This window comes from Macrotis lagotis, chromosome 1, assembly GCF_037893015.1.
Source record: "Macrotis lagotis isolate mMagLag1 chromosome 1, bilby.v1.9.chrom.fasta, whole genome shotgun sequence".
NCBI lineage: Eukaryota > Metazoa > Chordata > Mammalia > Peramelemorphia > Peramelidae > Macrotis > Macrotis lagotis.
Window position 1 is genome coordinate 579,460,911 of NC_133658.1, and position 15,659 is coordinate 579,476,569.

General features: G+C 38.5%; 1 protein-coding gene across 1 annotated transcript in view; it reads left to right on the forward strand.

Moving 5' to 3' along the window:
• The window catches only part of KALRN (kalirin RhoGEF kinase), a 1,044,937-nt gene that overhangs the window by 268,855 nt on the left and 760,423 nt on the right, over nucleotides 1-15,659 (forward strand). The window lies entirely within an intron of this gene.

Sequence of the window (15,659 nt, forward strand, 5' to 3'; positions counted from 1 at the left end):
CAACTCATCTCTAAAGAACTTTTGGGTCATAATAGCTTAAATGGGGGAGGGGAAGATTACAAAAATGTTATAATACCCAAGGTACAGATGGTCAAAGGAAGGCTCAGAGACATTAAGTCCATGCTAGAGTGGTTTGAACTGAACTTAAGTTAGGACTCCTGATTCCAGTCTAGTGATCTTCTCCAAGAGTAAATAAATGCAAACCATACTACTCTTATTTTCAGAGGCATACTGCTTACCATTATTTATTGTGATAAACTTTGTGGCATTTGTGGCCAGTTTAATAACAACTTATATTCATATAGGGCTTCATGATTCACAAAGCTCTTCTACATCCATCATCTCATTTAATCCTCACCATAACCTTGTGAGGAAAGGAGGAGAAGCATCATCATTCCTCTTTCATCAGTAAGCTCAGAAAAGAGGGTGACTTATCCAAAGTCACCCAACCTAACTAGGACTATCTAGGACTCAAATCTTCTGACTCTGTATCCAATAATCTTTCCACTGTTTTATGGTGTCTCTGCCATAAAAAGGGGAGAGTAATAGAAAATGAGTGCATTGATCTAGGGGATAGGGAGATATGACTTCAATTAACTTGGTTGTATTTCCTTGAACAAGTCATCTTTCCTTTTTTGGCCTCAGTTTCCTCTACTATGAAATGGGGGGGGGCTGGATGAAAACTAAGGTCATATATAGCATTATCATGTAATCAGTCAGCATTTATAAGTGGCTATTATGCTAAACACTGGAGATAAAAAATGAGGCAAAAGAGAATTCCTGCCATCAAAGGTATTATACTCTAATAGATAAGACAACCTGCTTTGGAAAAACACATACAAAGCAAATGAAATATAAGGATAAATAGGAGATAATTAGCATAATGGACAACTAGTAGTGCAGTGGATAAAGCGCCAGCTCTGGAATCAGGAAGATTCATCTTTCAAAGTTCATATCTGGCCTCAGCTACATAGTATTTATATGACCTTGGGCAAGTCACTGAACTCTGTCTCAGTTTCCTCATCTGTAAAATGAATTGGAAAAGGAAATAGCAAAACCACTCCCAGTATCTTTGACAAAGAAATTCCAAATGGAGTCACAGAATGTTGGAAATTACTGAAAAATGACCTAAATGACAAAGTAGGGGGTTGAGGAAGTCTTCTATAAAAATTGGGATTTTAGTTAGTAAATGAGGTCAGGAAAGTCAGTAGTCAGAGTGGAGAAGCAAGAGAATTACAGGCACAAAGACCATGCTCATAGACAGAAATGGAGCATCTTATTGGTGAAATAACCAAAAGGCCAGTGTTACCAGATAGAAGAATACATGTTAGAGAGTGTGGTGTTCTAAACAAAAAAAAAAAGAGAGAGTATGGTGTAAAAAAGTGGGAAGGTAAGAGGGGGCTAGGTAATGAGAAGCTTTGTTATTATGGCATGAATATGAATTATAAAAAAATGAAATCCATTGTTTCAGACATTTCATTTCAAGACCCATTTCCATATCAGGACTGGATCCATTCAAAGCTCATTGAAGCTAGAGGCCATTATTCTTGTTCCTTCTACCAGAAACTCCAGATAAACTCAACATACCTTCCTAGAGCAAACTAGGTCAGAGATCCAGAATCATAGGCCATTGGCAACATGTGTCAGGTCAGAGTTCTATATCTTTCTTGGGAAAAGGGCAAACCTTGCAGGGTAGCCTTTTGGTATATGCCCTCACCACCAAGTCCTTGCTTGTTCCTCTGAATCCTTGCTCAGCTTAACCTGACCTGGGTGGTGGGGAGGAGAACAACCCCAGACACCTAGTGGAGGACAAAGCTGGCTGTTTGGGCAGCATGCAGAGGTTGGGAGGGTTTCCAAAGCATGTTTGGAAACTAGCCAGATGCCTTAGGGCCAGAGGCACAGGTGGGACTTTAGATGCTTTTATTATGTGAATTTGGATGCAGACACAGAGGGCTTGCTTTCTGGGTTTCGCTTCTATCACAAAATGTTGCCTCCCTGCCTCAGAATGAGTTATATGAGCAACCCACTTCAAAGTCAGAAAGTGCTTTCTCCTGAATTATGATTATGATTAATATTAATATTATTTTATTATTATTAACTTTGAAACCCACAATACCTCTGAGAAGTAGGAAATATAGTTACCACCATCTCCATTTTATTGGGAGGAGGGCAGGGCAGGGAAGGAAACCTCTGCTTTGGCAAATTTAGAACATTTGCCAAAGGTCAGGCAGCTGGAAGTATCCAGAATGAGTTGGCCACTCAAGGTTGCTTGAATAAAAATAACAATAACTTATAGAGTGCTTTTACATTTGATCCCCACAACAATTCTATGGAGTAAATGTTATTATCCTCATTTTTAAGATGAGATCTAGGTTCAGGCCCTAGCTTTCTCACTCTTGGGGTAAAGTTGAGCAATTCATTCAACTCTTCTGAAACATGGTTTCTCCATCTGTAAAAAGGGGATTATATACATTTTTGGTGGAGCTGTGAACTCATCCAACCTTTCTGGAGAGCAGTTTGGGATTATGCCCAAAGGGCAACAAAAATGTGCATACTTTGATCCAGCAATACCACTACTGGGTCTATACCCTGAAGAAATGATTTTAAAAAAAGGGTAAAAACATCACTTGTACAAAAATATTTATAGCAGCCCTGTTTGTGGTGGCAAAAAATTGGAAATTAAGTGAATGTCTTTCAGTTGGGGAATGGCTTAACAAACTGTGGCATATATATGTCATGGAACACTATTGTTCTATTAGAAACCAGGAGGGATGGGAATTCAGGGAAACCTGGAAAGATTTGCATGAACTGATGCTGAGTGAGATAAGCAGAACCAGAAAAACACTGTACACCCTAACAACAATATGGGGGTGATGATCAACCTTGATGGACTTGCTCATCTCTTCAGTGTAACAACCAGCGACAATTTTGAGCAATCTGCAATGGAGGAATACCATCTGTCCAGAGAAAGGAGTATGGACTTTGAACAAAGACCAAAGACTATTATCATCAAATGGGGGGGGGGAAGCATTATATTATTATGTAATTTTACTACTCTCATACTTTATTTTTCTTCCTTAAGGATATGATTTCTCTGTCATCACATTCAACTGAGATCAATGTATAACACAGAACCAATGTAAACAGTAATAGAATGCCTTCTGTGGTGGGTGGGTGGGGGGAGGAAGCAAGAATGGGGGGGGATTGTAAAACTCAAAATAAATAAAATCTTTCTTTTAAAAAAGGGGGTGATTATACCATGTACCTCTCAAGGCTTTTGGAAGAATGGAATTACACAATGTGCTATATTAAATCAAAGCTGCTATTCATATTAAATAAAGGGATTGAACAAGACGGCCTCCAAGACTCTATGATCCTGTGATCTGAACAGTCCCACAAGTTCATCAATTCCAGGTCCAAGCTAGCAATGCCCGTTAGTATAGGCATAATGATTCAAAGACATCAGACAGTAGTCCCCAGGGAAATCAGGCAGAAGATCTAAATAAAATCTAATTGTCTCTGCCTCTCATCTCCCTCCTTGTGTGACAATTCTATCAGATTCAGTACATGTTATAAATTGGGGGTGTTTGCTGCAATCAGGTGGGTGTGAGGACTCAGAACCTGGTGAGTTGAGGAGAAGGGACTTAGGGAGAGAAACACTTTCATCATCCATCTGAGGAGAATACACATGAACCAGAGAATCTCTCCAGCACCTCAGAAGTACAACTCATTCCTGACTCCAATCCTCTTTTGTTATTTTTTTTTTCAGTTCAGCTCAATAAACATAGAGCACCCCCTTCAGTAAAGGTTCATGACTGAGGTTCAAAGTGCTGTGTTCAGGATGGAAAAGTTTTTTCTGAGTGAGGCTGGGGAGAGGAACAGGGAAACTTTCCTAGAGAAGATGGTATTTAAGCTTTCTTATAATGGATTCTTTGATTCCAGAAATAGGCAACAGTATAAACAAAAGCATATAGATTGTGTTAGTGGATGGTGAATGGAGCAGTTTAGCTAGAGCAGAGGATATAAGAAGGGGTAGGGATAGTATGAGAAAAATCTGGAAAGATAGGAAAACTGGCACTAGATTTTAGAGGGCTTTTGAATGGCAGGAAGTATTTCGGTCTAAGGTCAGATAAATTGCAGGTGAAGGGTTTGCCCAGGGTGTAGAGGGAGGTGGAAATAATTATACAATAATAGCCAACATTTATATAGGCAGATGCATATAGTGCATTTATTATCATATCTCTTTTTTGGAAAGAGCAAAGTTATGAGTGTTATATAAAAACGTAAATACAAAAAACTTCCATTTAGAGTTTCCAGAAGGTACCTGGTAGAATAATGGGGTGACAGATACTTTGGGACCAAAAAAGATAGCTCTAGGACAAGAAATTAAAATCAAGACAAGGTGACTAGAAGGTAAGAATGAAAGCAAAGATGAGAAAAAGGGGGAAAACTCTGTAGGATATTGATTCATTTAAAATTAGACAGTAGGAATAGAAGAATTAGTAAAATTTAGCTCAAGTAAGGAGTTTAAAATTTTTTGAGTATGGGATACAGAGAAATCAGCAATAAGTATAGGGGTCTGGAGGATGTAAAAAAATAAGTTACAATTTGAACTCAAGGATTGCCTGATGAATGTCATCAGTGGAGGTGTGGCATGATAGATTGGTCACTAGACTTAAAAATGGGAAAGACCAGGGTGCAAATCTTACCTCTATAAACTAACTGGATTACTCTGGTCAAGTCATTTAAATTTTTATACCTCCACTTCCATCTGAAAAACGAAGGGGACAAGTTGGATTCGGTAGCCTCTGGGGTCCCTTTCAGCTCTCAATCAGTGATACCGACTTTACTTCATAAAAATGATACTCTTTATTAGAATTGAGAATAAAACATATGGAACTAAAAACCTTAGATATTAAACTGTATATACTAGGCTGGGCCCTCTAACTACCATGTGCCTACAAGTTACCTGCTTACTTTTATACTTGTAAGTTACTGCATAGAGTCTCTACCCAAATATTCTTTGTATTATAATTTAAATATCTTTTGAACTCTAAATGACTTGTTGAACATGTGATATTCTGATGACATTCTTTAACTAATGAACAGGGCAAGGCTATTGGCTGACTTGAGCTATTCAAAGTAGAAAATTCCTCTTGATGTTCTGAATATTGCTGTGAAATCAAGAAATAACCAAATCAGAGAATTTTTTTATTCGAGGGTGCCCTTAATGGCTTCCTCCTCCTCCCTTACTCTGTTCTTCTCTTCTTCCATCTCTAAGTTACCTCCTTTATTCCTTCTTATTCTATTTCTGTTTCCTCATTTGTAAAATGAGGTTGTAAAATGTAAAATTCATAAAATGATGGATTGAATGAATGAGTGAATGAATGAATGAAGTTTTTATGAAGTGCTCATTATATACAAAACAGTGCTGGAGATACAAGCAGAAGTAAAGCAATCCCTGTCAAGGATCTCTCATTTTAAAGGAGATAAAACATGCAAGGTTCAGCTGCAAATCAGATGGGAAAGACTCGTAGTCCTTGGGCACAGAAGCAGAGCAAATGGATAGTGCCTTTTCTTTATTGTTACTTCATTTCCTGATATTGAAATGTTTGATGGTGCCTGGGACTCTAGTGACAAGATTTTTTTCTACCTGAATCTTCAGGAGTTGTACTTTATTTAGCACCTGGAGAAACAGCTGCCAGGTTGCTTCCAAGGTGATGACTGAGAGCACCAGTCTGGAAGCATGACCGTTCCTATGGGATCCATTAGGATCCAAGTGGACAAAACAATCTCAATCTCTCTCTCTCTCTCTCTCTCTCTCCATACATACACACATATGCATGTATATATACACATGCGTGCATACACATATATTTGTGCACCTGTATATTTACACATGACACACACATACACACATGTTGTTACAGTGTGTGAATATATCTGCATATGTACATGCATACACATTCTACAAAAAACATGCAAAATAAATACACAACCATTGGTTGGGATAAGCATTGGCAGTTCAGCAAGGGCAAGAAAAGTCTCCTTGTGCAAGGTTCAGTTATTGCCACCAGCCATTTTGTTTTTTCTACCTGTAGGGCTTTCCTGATCTCCTAAAGAAAAGAATTCATCCTTGGAAGAACAAATGGAAAGAGCCCTAGACTCAAAATTAAGATACCTGAATATGAATCTAGTTTATTCACATTTAATCAATTGTTTGGTCCTTCTCACCATTCATTCTCTTGGGGCCTCAGTTTCCTCATCTGTGACATGTGTTCAACAGACCTTGCTTTAGACAATCTTGGAGGGTTCTTGTAAGGAAAGCATATTGCTGCAATGCTTTATTTATTTGGTTTTTTTTGCTGCAGTTATTTAAGTGTGGAAATTAGAGGACCTAGGTTGGAATCTTAGCTGTGTTACTTTTTAGTTAAAAGATCTTGAGAAAAGCACTTGCCTTAGTTTTCTTATGTATAAGATGAGAGATTTGGAGCTGAACATATCTGAGGTCCTTGGTAATACTAAATATGTCCACCAATAGAATGACTGGAAAACACTGCTGTCATTCCCCATGTTGCTTGGTTTCTTATCCTGCCATTTTATTCAACAGTTTTTCTTTCTAGGATGTACTGCTTGAATTCTTTTGAGAAGCAGGTGAAATTGAAATCATAAATAAATAAATAAATAAATAAATAAATAAATGAACAAACAAATAAATAACTATGTATTCTCAATATTTATAATAGGAGGTTAAATTTCAGACCTGCTCAAAGATATAGATTACTGAAATTCAATAGAATTTGTTATTCTTTTAGCTTGTGTGATAAAATGACTGAGGCAGTGTGGGAGAGTGTGGAGCACTAGCTTCAGACTCAGAGCTAATTTGAAACATGACTGTATCTCTGATACTGTGTGATCTTGAGCAAATCATGTGTGTGTGTGTGTGTGTGTGTGTGTATGTTGTATGTTCTTGCCTTTTACCCCCTCTAAGTTATAGGTAAGTGCTCTGGGAGCAGATATTTTTTCCTTTTCTTTCTAAAATGGATAAAAAACTTAAGTTAATTTGTAAAATTTAGCCTAACTGCTATAGCAGGAGAGGGGACACAGAAAGACAAAAAAGGAGTAGCTTCAAAAGATTTGATAATATTTGAAGAGTGGTCATACCTTTTGAACACTGAGGGCAAAAGAGATCGATGAATCTGCAGTAAGTTTGAGGCAGAAACCCAGGAGAGTGGTTTTCTACAGTCACTTAGAGGGAAGCTTTGTATTAAGATGAGGCCATGGGACCCAGGTTGAAACAACAGAAAATTAAAATAATTCAGTTGGTCCTGTACTGGAGCTGTTCCATTGTTAGCTGCACTTCCAGAGTGATCCCCCCCATGCTTCAGCAGTTCCAAAGCTGTTGTTGTCTCCCATAGAAGAGATCAAAACAGCAAGACAGCAGGAACTGTCAAAAAACAGGCACTTGCTGGAAGAGAACAATGAGCTTGGTGAGAAGGATCCATGATGTCCTAGGGGAATAGAGGGGATTAGCATCAGAGCAATGGAATGTTGACAGAAAAGAAGCTGGTGAAATAGCAACAAGGAGAAGAGCAACATTGACCTTTCTCACCCCCCAAAGCAGTCCCCAACCCTTGTTGTCCTCACCCAAGTGAGCACTAGCAACTTAAGTATCTGGCATGCTATCAGCTGTGAACACAAGCTCCATTTATAAGACTCCAACTTCAAAACCTAGAATTATATTTTCATAATATGGACTTGTACCAAAGCCCATAGGGAGTCAAGAGACCTTCTTCTTCCCCATTTCACAGGATCTGATACAGTCCCTGTAACTTGGGATCAGAGATTTAGACCAGGAAGGGACCTCAGAGTATGTCTCTCATTTTACACATGAAAAAATTGAAGCTCAGAGAGGTAAGTAACCTCCCCAATATCATAGAGTTAATTAATAGCAGATTGAGGATTCTAACCTAGACTGTCTATTCCAAATACCATATTACTTGTCATTAAATAAAATTCTAAAGTACTTTTGGATTGTGGTCCTTTGCTATGAATCAAAATTAAGTCCATTTGGATGGTTGTCCTTTGCTTAATTTCATAAAACATCCCATTATACAATAATAAGATGGCTAGGAATACAAAGTCCATTCATGTTGAGGATGACAAGATTATTTGGAGATAACTACTGGTCACCAAATGAATTTGGTCTTGTGTTTCCTTTCATTTAGGTTTTTCATCAATGGTTTATAAAGGAAACCTATTAATAGTACTTAAAAATAGCTAATAGTACTGCCTTGGGTGGGGTCCCAGGAATAGGGGATACTGGTACTGTTCCTCCCCTGCAGCTTTCTCTTTTAACAACTTTCCAAAACAGTAAAGTGTGTTATGAAATGTGATTTGTTGTTATGATGAGAGGAAGGTGGTGCTTTCAGACCCAAACTGCTGAATTTAGTATCTAAATGAGACTGGCAGAAGGCCACAGCCATACGTGCTACAGACAGCAGGCCAGACTCTAATGATATTTAGGGGATAGAAAAATCCACTATCTTTCAACACTCGGACGAGCTCCATTTCAGAGGCAAAAGAGCTATATAGTCTCTGCCATGTGACACTGTGTAAATCCTGCTCTGGCAGAACAAAGAGGGGCCTTCATGAAGCCTTTTTTTCCCTAAAGGAGACTTTTGAAGGTTGCATGATGGGTCCTTGGAGGTGCTGTCAGTTTGGGGGATATTCTAGTTGGGGGGTGACCATAAGTGGCCGAGCAATTAGCTTGGACAAACCCAGTTTGTTTCTGAAGATTTCTTCAGGCATGCTATATGTGTGATGGATGGATGAACTATAAATGGATTAATTGAACTACCAAGGTAGCAGTAAAAAAAAAGAAAGGAACGGGGCTAATTAAACCTGATTCATACCACAGATTTCTGTTGTTCCTGATCATTGCAGAAACACAAAATGGGGGGTATTTATAAAGGTTTTGTTCCCCTCCACAAGTAAATGACTCTTACTAAAAGTAATTAGGGCAGTTGGAGCAAATGAGTATTGAGAAAACCAGGAATATTTCCACCTGATCCCTGTACCCAGCAGGGGCAGAAGAAAGGATGAGATATTGGGATATGTGTGCTTGACTTGGCCAGTAACGGTCCTAGTAGGGGGTCCCAGCATGATCTGTGCCTCCTTTTGTTTTGAATGGGGGTAGAGGAAGATAGCTTTGAAAGTAAAAAGGATGTTTTCTAATCAATTTTTCTTCAATGCAGACCCTCACAGAGGCAATGCTGTCTAACTCCTGAATGAGTCTGATAATTACAGCCTCTCTCTGCATCCTTGGTCCATGGAGACCCAGACAGTGGGATCTGTGGTTGCAAATATATAACAGAAGGGAAGTCCATCCAGATAAGAAGAATGTGAAGATAATGAACAGCATCCCCCAACAGATGCTTGGGGGAGGGGACTAGTGAGAGAGAATGGAGTCTCCTCTAGAAGGTTCAAGTAATAGAAAAGGTTCCTATCTGACTGAACTGGGTTAGGGGTGCTCCTATCTAGCAAAAAGGAAACTGATCTCATAGCCTCATGAGAATCTAGTAGAGTTATATAGTTTCATTGTGAAGAGTGTTTAGTCTTTGGTTTAAAAGCTAATGCCTTAATCTTTTATTTCTTCACTTTGCTGAGCCCTGAATAGAAGATAAAAGAGAATAGGGCAGAAGGAAAGTCAGTTGGAATTTTTCAGTGTTTTGAATCACTGTGTGCCCCCTTACCCTCATGAGAAGGCACCCCATTCCCCCCTCCTTTTCCCCTTTCTGGGAAGATTTAGATTCCAGAGCATAAGTGCTGGCATTACCCTTCTTCTCTGATGGAAATGCTAATCTGTCTGGAGTCCCTTCTCAACTCATTTTTATTCCAAAATCAAATGACTCCCAGCCAATGTTTTGGCAGCTTCCGCCTTCCCAGGGCTTATTTAAACAACGTGCAATCTGAGAGTCATTTGACTTCCTTAGCTCAAAATTGCTTGAGGATATAAGGGAGTGTGTGGTTTTTTTGGAGGGTGAGGGGGTTCCTGTTTGTGACTCATTGCTGCTCAAAGATTTCTAAATTGGTTTCTTAACCAGAGCTGCTAGTGATTCTAAGTATAGTGACATGCCAGATTTGTGGCCTGGCCCTTCAGTGAACAGGTAGTCAATCAAGCAAAGGCATTCATTAGGCATGTATGAAAAACTGTATTAGGGACAGTCCAGTTAAAAACAGACTCAGAATCAGAAGACCTGGATTCAAATCTGGCCTCTAATATTTACTAGCTATATGACTTAACTTTCTGGTTCTTAGATTCCTCATCTATAAAGTGAGAGAATTGGAGTTTGTTTATCTTTAAGATCCCTTTCAATTCAGTCATCTAGGTCTTACAGTAGACAGAGTGCTAGGTCTGAAGTCAAGAAGACTCATCTTCCCAAGTTCAAATCTGGCCTCAGACACTTACTAGCTATGTAACCCCGGGCGAGTCATTTTACTCTGTTTGTCTCAGTTTCCTCATTTGTAAAATGAGCTGGAGCAAAAAAATGGCAAACCATTATAATATCTTTGTTAGGTAAAGTCCCAATGGGATCAGAAAGAGCTGGATAGGACTAAAAAAACTTACCAATGTCAACAAAAAAGTCCCTTTCAGCTCCAGATCTACAGTCCTGTGATGCTATATCACTAATGTGGGCATTGGACTAGGGATAATGAAGGAATTGGAAACATGCCCTATAAAGATGGATTGCAGTCACTGAGAATGTTTATCTTCTTTTCGTAGGATATGGTTTCCAATCCTTTCCTCATGGGACCATTGGACTATAAGCTACTTGAGTTCAGGGATTATCTTTTTGCATTTTTTTGCTTTCTCAGCACTTAGCATGATGCTTGGTCCATAATAAATAAGAGTTTATTGCTCAATAAAAGTTTATTGATTGATTGACTGGAAACTCAAGGGAGATATGATAGCCATCTTCAAATATTGGCAGGGCTGTCATATAGCAGTGGTGTTAGGCTTAAATGTGTTGAGTTTGAATTCATAGGCACAGAAAGGATCTTAGAGATCATTGGATTTAGCTCATTTCACAGATGAGGAAACTGAGACCTAGAAAGATTAAATGACTGGCCTAAGTGTCACATTGTAAGGGTTAGAACTTGGATTTGAACTCAGATCCTCTGACTCCCACTCAATTTCACATTTTTCCCATTGTACAAGGATACTTTTTTTTGATTCCAGAAACTAGAACTAGGAACAATGTATAAAAATTCCAGAAAGGCAAATGCAATCTCAAATATAGGCTGAGAATTATTATTAGGCAGGGGTGAGAGGGTAGTGGTCCTGAGAATGTAAGGAAAAATTCTCATCAATCATATGGATTAGTGACAGTGAAGACAAGTTGTCTGATAAGAGTTCAAGGTACTCATTCTTTGCAAAATAGGAGATGAGATTTTGGGCTCAGTCTGATCAATAATAGAGCTCTAGCTATCAATTTTTCTGCATTGAGCAAGTGATCAATGAGGAGGTTCACTTAATTATGAATCTCAGGTGATGGATGCCCATCTCAGAGCATCATGAGCTTTCTATTTTTCAGTCATTTCAGTCATGTCTGATTTTTCATGACCACATTTGGTGTTTTCTTGACAGATATTAGAGTGTTTTGCCATTTTCTTTTCTAGATCTTTTTTGCAGATGAGGAAACTGAGGCAAACAGGGTTAAGTGACTTACCTAGGATCTCACAGTTAGTAAAGTATCTGAGACCAGATTTGAATTTAGGTCCTCCTAATTCCAGGGCCATGTTATCCACTTTGCCACCTAACTGCCTATGAAGTTTCTATGTTTTGAGGGAAATTAGAACCAGGGAAAGAAGGAATGTGACACAAGACATTGGGAGGTTTCTACTGCTACCCCTGAAAGAGAGTGAGGAATGTGTTGGTTGGGTGGGGAAGGATGGGCCTGGATGGTATTAGTGAAATCCTCCAAGTTTCATTCTCCAGGGAAAAGTTTCAGTGGCTCACTCTCCATTTTGATCTGTTGAGTCAAGTCAACCTTCTAGACTGCTGGACATATACCCTACTATCCTTAGGGGAAGTTGAGATTGGGGGAGAGGGACAGGCTCGGCCAGTCTTACACAGATTTTAAAGATCTTAAATCAATTTCCTGCAAAGGGAACTTGCAGTTCAAAAAAAATAAGTATAAAACCAGTTCTGTAAGCACTGACCCAGATAGAGACATTTAGAGACTGAAGGATATAATTGTATGCCTGAAGCACAGGCCCTTCAGTGTCCCAAAGATCTTCCCAAGGGTTACACAGATACCATGTATAACACATGTCTTTGGAAATTGAGCTTCTTTCTTTGATGAAAATAAATCAGTCAGATTCTGACTCTCTTAAAATTCTTTCACATAAGACAGAGACTCTGAGGGAAGAAAAAGAGTAGGGAGCACAATAAAATAAATCTTTTTGTCTTTCTAGCTAGCAGTCAGACTCAGCTCCTCACAGAAGGTATTCTAGCTGGAAGACCATAGGAAAGCTCCTATAGCACTTGATCCTAAGGATCCATTCTTGGATTATCTTGTAGTGATTACTCAGGACAACATCTTGAATCTGGCTTGTCTTTCTCCTTCTAAAATAATTTTCTCCTACCTAAGATACTTCTGGGTCATTTCCCTACTAAATTCACTTCGATCAGCCTGAATCCCATGTAATTACAGAACAAAATTTGCAGTATTAAAAATCCCTAATATTAACTTGTTGAGTCCAAATAGAAATGGATTTTGGATTTTCTGTGATTTTGGCATTTTCTCCACTCCTTTAATACAGAAAGAGGAGAGACAGAATGATGATCAAGATGGTGTAACTGGGGTTTTATCTCAAGAGTCAGATATTTAGAGGGTGCCAATAGCATCAGAACAATTTTGGCAGTCTAGCATCAATGGAACTTAGTGCCCAGTTAGTAAGAATAACAAGTTCAACTAGGAAGCTAGGAGTTTTCTATCTTTTCCTACTAAGAGTAGAACCTTAGATGTAATTACCTCTTTGGTTCCTTCAGGAACTGCTTCCCCTAACACTGGGTAGTGGCATCCTACTGTTTAGGTTCCTGCCTGCAAGGCTTTATGTCCTAAGGTCTTTCCTCACCTCCAACTTAATTTGTTTTGAAAAGTAGACTTGAAGTTATTTCTTGCTTCTTGCCGGGGGCACTAATATTGCTAATTAAGGCTCTGATTGCAGAATAATTCTGAATTGAACCCTGAAAATTAGTACAGCTCGTGTGTTTTCAACCTAAATGAAATATGAATATAGACCTAAATGAACTGAAATCTTCATCTCCTCCCCATCTGTGAGCAGTTTCAATTGGAAAACATTGGATTTGGAGTTGAATGTGAGCTTGTACTCTATCCATATAGATAGTTACCTGCTATCTGTGTGTGCTTAGCAAATTATATAAACTCTGCAGGCCTCACTTTCTTCATCTGTAAAGTGTAGAACTCAATAACTTTTTCAACCTTAGAGTCTTAAGATCCTAAATTTAGTGGTAAACTCTTTTGCTGTAGAGTGGAATGATACATGGGGCACGAATTAGAGTATATTCCACATTGACAGATGTATGGAACCCTTAAGAAGAAAAATGTGGGAATAATGACAGACAGTAGTGAGGTAGGAGATTGAATAGTTGGCATCTTCATTTACCTTACACTTGTGTTTACAAAATGTTTTCCACACATTCCTGTACATGAGTCTTACATCCCAGTCAGATAAGTGCAAGAATTATTATCCACCCTTTATAGATGGGGGTTCTAGAGTCATCTCTAAGATGACTTGCTTATTGTCATTGTAATGGAAAGTGTTAGACCTTGGACTTGAACCCATGCCTTCTGACTTCTCTTGCCATGTCTTGCTCTCTTTACCAGGCTGGTTCTACACTAGGAATTAGGGAGGATACTGATAATGTATCAAGTATTACATGATGGTGGAAATATTTGTGGGCCTGTAGCTCTTTGGATCATGAGTAGAGCTGGTTTCCTATTACTGTTACTCCTTTAGCTCACTTGGCTCTTGGGTGGCGCAGAGTGCTGGAAGGTAGGTAGAATCAATAAGAACCTAGTTTAAAACCAGCTTTAGACATTAGTTGTGTGAGCCTGGGCAAGTCATTTTACCTCTGTCTGCCTCAGTTTCCTCCTCTGTAAGTTTGAGATAATAATAGAACCTACCTCTTAAAGTTATTGTGAAGATTATAAGTCACAATATTTGTAAAATACTTTGTAAATATTAAAGCATTATGTAAACACCTGTTATTGTTGCTATTAGTATCATTATTATTGAACTGGATTTGAAATGAGATAAGCACAGGTAACATTCCCATTCACAGACACAGAGGTTTAAAGATATTTGTTCTAGTGACTGGGTCTCATTCTGCCTCCCCCACAATCACATGTGTTACTTAGCCTTTTAGAGGCTGTTGTTCCTTCTTGGGATCTCGCCTGCTATGAACAGATAACCTTTCCAGTTTCTCCTGAACTTCCTTCTGCACACTCCTCTCCTTATAGAATTATTGAAGCATCCAATGGGTACAAAGTATATGTCAGTGCTTAAAATTCTCTCTCCAGGTAAGATAATGTTGCCATTATTATTGAGGAAACACCCATCTTTCTTCATCTGGTTTGATGAAGTTCAGATAGAAACAGACCTGAGGCTAGTTGCTAACTGCTTGTGTCATTTTACTTAGCAACATGGGATCATAGAGCTAGAGCTGGAAGGAAACCTAGAGGTATTTGGGTCTACCCCTCCCCACGTTTTACAGATGAAGAAACTGAGATCCAATAATAAATCTCAGGGGTGGGTTTTGAAACCAGATGCTAGAATTCCAGAGCTAACCCTCTTTCCAATGTACCATGATGCTTAATGTTTTACAAGCTTATTGTACAAGCAGATAAAGTAAGTGCATTATAATTAAATAAAGATATTGGGATATAAACTCAACTTCTCTAGGCTCAGTTGAAAGTATCCTTGATACAAGTAGCAGATAGGAGAACAAGGATGATATATATCTCTTCTTTTCCCACATGATTTTTACTTTTTCTAGTAGGTCTCTGTATTTTGAAAGCCCTTTTTTCAATGTATTTTGGAGATTATGAATATTTGATATCTATTAAAATGTTTTTCTTAAGTTTTAATGGATTATTATATATAATTAGTATATGATTATAATTTATATAAATATATTATAAATACTATAACATGAATGGTATAAATAATTATTATAATTATACTATATTATACTATATATCATAATATTATTATTATATATTAATGAACATTATAATATCCATGGAAAAATTGTTGCTTGAACTGAGACCCATCCCCTTTCTTTCCCTGAAAACCACAGACTCTCTAGTCTAATGACTTTCCATGGACCTGAACTGGTGGTTCCTGGGTAACACATTGGTTCCACTAGAGCCCCATCTTTGCCTTGGCTCTCAGCTGCCTCCATTGTTCAGGGAACAATGAGAAGCTTTGCTCTGCCTCAGTGTTGGGGCGGGGGATTTGTATCTGCACCTCTTCACAAAAGGACAGCTGCCTGGTGACTGGGGGTGGTCTGTATGTCAGAAATCTCATTTAGGAGATTCATGAAAAACTCCCCTTCCCCCTCAGGT